Genomic DNA, 5,000 nt, shown 5'->3' on the forward strand with positions numbered 1-5,000 from the left:
CGTCTACGCACAGCTCCCTCACCCTACCTACTCTCTCAGATAAATCTGTTACTCTCCCACACATCCCATCTACTACTGCCACGCACACGACCTGCACCAACGCCCCCTAGCTACTCCCGCGCGCCTTGCCACTTCCATTATGCTAGCTATTTCAGCCGCCGTGGTTGATTTATTGTTCGTAGGGCCACAGTCGTCACTGACACAGCATACTGCATCCGTTTCCGTGGACTAACTTGCTGCCACCACATTGCTACTTGCTTCACATCCCGTTTTAGGTTACTCGATCGATTCCTATTCCCCTGTAAAGTATGTACGTACTTCCCACCCTAATACTCAGCACAGTACCTTACTCTACCAATCACTATCTGTACTACTAAAACTACTACTACTACTACTACTACTACTACAACAACAACAAAAACAACAACAACAACAACTACTATTACTACTAGTACTACTACTACTACTTCTACTACTGCCACCACTCCACACGCATCACCGCCCACAACCTCAATTACTCAGACAGCTGGAGTAGTCTATCCCTCCTCTCTCTCTCTCTCTCTCTCTCTCTCTCTCTCTCTCTCTCTCTCTCTCTCTCTCTCTCTCTCTCTCTCTCACACCTTCGCCCAGCATCCCCCGGGGGTCCTGAAGGTGGAGATGAGAAGAGAGCACCGATAACTGGCCATCAACTCGTAATAAAGGCGGCTATACAGGGAAGGGAGGGGAAACAAATAAAGAGAAACTGAAACTGGGGGAGAAAAAAGTGTAGTGAAGCAAGAGAGAGAGAGAGAGAGAGAGAGAGAGAGAGAGAGAGAGAGAGAGAGAGAGAGGTGTGTGTGTGTGTGTGGATGCTGATGTGCTCGATCAATGCCGGCCAGGGAGAGAGGGAGGAAGGGAGGGAGGCAGAGGGAAGAGAAAGAGAGGGGAGAGCGGGAGAGCGCGGGAGGTTGGGAGTAATTCGGGTGGGTAGACAGAGCAGTCAAGAGGATGGAAGAAAGTGAAGAGAAGGAAAAGGTATACTGAGAGAGAGAGAGAGAGAGAGAGAGAGAGAGAGAGAGAGAGAGAGAGAGAGAGAGAGAGAGAGAGAGAGAGAGAGAGAGAGAGAGAGAGAGAGAGGGCGTTAATGAGTAAACAGAAGAAAATGAGAAAAGACACTATAGAAACGACAAACTAATGAAAACTGAGACCTATTCTGGTCCAACACCAAAAGAAAAAGAACTCATCAGGATCATCACAAATTACACCAAGGCCTTCACCACCTCCACCTCCACCTCCACCAACACCAACACCATCACCACCACCAGCAGTAAGGCCGCCCACCTTAACTCTGAGATCGAAGGTCAAACGTCATATTCTGGTTACTTGTGTGAGGCCACGAACTGAATGTGGCTAAGGACTGGTAGGGATGAAGGCACCAGTGTTGATAGAATGAATGGATATTTGCAGGGACAAAGAGGCACAGGTTGGAATGGAGGTAAGTTATCTTCAGGACACAAGTGGAATAGACATAGGGATGGCAACTTTTGGAGGATGTCGGGGTTGGGGCTGGAGCGCCATTTGGAATTTGAAAGGGTGCCGGCTGGAATGGCTGTGCATGTAAAGATTAATGAATGATGACGCCCAGTGAATGACTTTTTCGTGGGTGACCAAGGAGTGGCAGTGCGAGTGTCTGCAAGAAGAGATGTGAGCAAAGAGAAGCTGCAAGGAGTCACTAGTGCTACACGTGACAGTATCAACATAATACACGTGTCCATTTATCATCCCTGCCTATGAATTTGTCCAATCCTCATTTCAGTTTTCCTACTGACTGATCACAGAATCTATTCCAGTCATCTGGCATTAGATTCGGAAACCAATTTCTTCTCATCTCCTTGTAAAATCTGACACCAAGCTTGAACTCGTTACTTATTGCCTTATCCTCATTGCTAACTAAGGATATTGTCTACATCACCGTTACGTCCTTCATGCAACTCGAATACCTCGATGAAATCCGCACTTATTCAGCACTTCTCTGATGAATGTAAATTTATGGCCTTAAGTCTCCTCACGTAAGGTATATTATGCACCCCATGTATCACCATTGCCATCCTTCTCTATGTCGAGCCTGACAGTCCTATATGCATTCTGTGATATGGGGACCGAAACGCACAACAGTCCTAGTTTAGTTAAACAGGAAAGGTGACATCAATAGGGAAACGCTTGTGATGGTGGCGAATGTTAATGAGGATGAATGATCTGATGTTAAAGGACACACACACACACACACACACACACACACACACACACACACCTCTTCTTGTTCTTACAATGAACGGTCCCACTTTCCTCAAATCTGTGGTATAATACAATCTATATAAATATCTCCCATCCTCGCACCTCGCTCTCTATGTGTGTTAGATAGAAACTCACAAAACTACGTCGCTTCTTACCTCTATCAAATTCACACACTCACACTCACTCACACACACACACACACACACACACACACACACACACACACACACACACACACACACACACACACACACACACACACACACACACACACACACACACACACACACACACACACACACGGTCGTGCGTCATAACGTGTTGACAAACCAGACAGTACACATACACATACACACACACACACACACACACACACACACACACACACACACACACACACACACACAGACACCAGGCGTTTACAAACATTCGCCACTCACCCAAGTCACGCTCAGCAGAGAAAGATGGAGGGACGCAGCTACTAAAAAATCGTCAGCTTGTTACGGAAAATGTCAAGCAGGTTGTTTGTTGTTGTTCTCCTTTTTCTCTTACTTCATACGAAAAATCGGTAAAGTTCGTCGCTTATATGGTAGCAACGGCATTATTGTTATAAAGGAATGTAGTAGTAGTAGTAGTAGTAGTAGTAGTAGTAGTAATAATAGTAATAACAAAAATAATAAGTGATGATGATTATAGCAGCTATAATATAACTGCTGTATTAAATTCATTGTTTTTTTACTCATCTATTAATCAATTAAATAATTAATGCTTTCATTATCTTTCTTTATTACTACAATTTTTATTGATATATCTATTGAATATCCTTTATTCTATTGATTACTTTTCACTATTACACATATATATATATATATATATATATATATATATATATATATATATATATATATATATATATATATATATATATATATATATATATATATATATATATATATATATATATATATATATATATATATATATATATATATATATATATATATATATATATATATATATATATTTTTTTTTTTTTTATTTTATTCTGTACGTACTACTACTAATAGCTTCCAGTGAAAGTCGTCAAAAGTTAAGAATCTTTTCATGATCTGCTGTCCATCCGTTCTGAGAAAGAATCCCAAGGAGACCTCTGCGTTAGATTGGCAGCCCTGCTCCCCACTGGCCCACAGAATCTGAGCAAAACTCAGCCTCCCTTAAGAGATACTTCTTCACTTAGCTCAACAATTATACATATTACTCGAATTTTGTTCAGATCCACAGATGAAGTAGTGTTTGTTGAGCTATATCACAATTTTCAACCTCGATAAGATAAAAAGAAAAAAATGGTGAGTATAAGTTAACGAATAAAATGTCATGGTTTATACACCACTTTACTTATAATCGTTATGTCCAGTTATTATGAAGTTATGCTCAAAATCATATGTCTTCTCGGACATAAAACACTCCTGAATATGATGGTGCTTTCAGATTTCCCATAAAAAATGGTGTAAAAGAGAAAATATTTTTATGGCTATCTTGCGTGTCACCTTGCATCTTCCAGTGCCATGCGGTAAGCAGGACAATGGGAGGGGGAGGGAGGCAGGTGTCTCCCTCTCTTTCCATCCACCCACCCACCCCATGAGTCAGAGTCGATGATTAATAATAATATTTGAGTACACCGTTTACTACACTTTCTCATCTTGTTCAGTGTACATTCCCATCACCTCAAATTCACGTTTTTTTCTAATAACAATAATGTAAATAACTTAATGGAGAGGACTACAGTGATAGTTTGATAAAGATTACGTACCATCAAAAGAAGAAAATAACACACGTAAGAATCTATTTGTGTATCATTTGAAAATTGTACTGATGAAAGAAAAATGAGTATAAGAATGAATATATGCCTGTATCACCTTGCTGCCACCTGCTGCCCAACTTTATTGCGTCACCGTCTCTGAGGTGGCAAATGAGCAGCGTGGACGTGATGCCAAATCATTGAAGAACTCGCAGCATTAAAGAGCAGGTACTGGTGGCCACTCACTCAGCTCTTGTTACCGATGATGATAAAGGTGTTGATCGTTGTGGTGATTTGATGGTCTCTATTGTAGGTGTTGTTGTTGCTGGGACTGATGTTCTTGGTTAGGATAATGGTGATGGTGGTGGTGGTCGTGGTCGTGATGACGGTGATGATAATGATTACATTTTGTCTGTGTACGCATACTGGTGATAGTGGAATTGATAGTTAAAAATCATCGAATGACTGACTAATATGCCGGCGCTGGTACAAGAATAAAAACTCAAACAACAGAATAAACTTAGGGACAATTAAGCGGTACAACGGTAGTAGGAGTCCCCATTGTGAATTTGTGGCGCCAGTGTGTTAGTCCCAGCAGAGGGAGGTGGCGTGGATGGGGAGGGATGGAGCCTGGCACTAGTGATGGTAGCGGAGACGGTGGTGACCCTCGAGTGTGTCTATACACGTGTGTCGCAGCCCTCAGGTTTGGTGAGTCATTTCTGTTCCTTGCTTTCCTGTGAGGAGATGGGTGTCTGTATTTACCTTGTTAGTGTGTGTGTGTGTGTGTGTGTGTGTGTGTGTGTGTGTGTGTGTGTGTGTGTGTCCTCTTTCCCATCCCCCTCTTCATCCTTCCCCTTCGGCGCATACTCTACCACAGGACCCCGTAAAGTAGTGATTCGGACACAATATCAGACCTTTTTTTTCAATT

General features: G+C 42.0%; 1 protein-coding gene across 1 annotated transcript in view; it reads right to left on the reverse strand.

Annotated features, from left to right (window-relative positions):
* Nucleotides 1-5,000, reverse strand: part of LOC135093301 (kinase suppressor of Ras 2-like) — a 28,825-nt gene that overhangs the window by 19,455 nt on the left and 4,370 nt on the right. The gene's annotated exons all lie outside the window — the stretch shown is intronic.

Source organism: Scylla paramamosain, chromosome 3 (genome assembly GCF_035594125.1).
Source record: "Scylla paramamosain isolate STU-SP2022 chromosome 3, ASM3559412v1, whole genome shotgun sequence".
NCBI classification, from domain to species: Eukaryota; Metazoa; Arthropoda; class Malacostraca; order Decapoda; family Portunidae; genus Scylla; species Scylla paramamosain.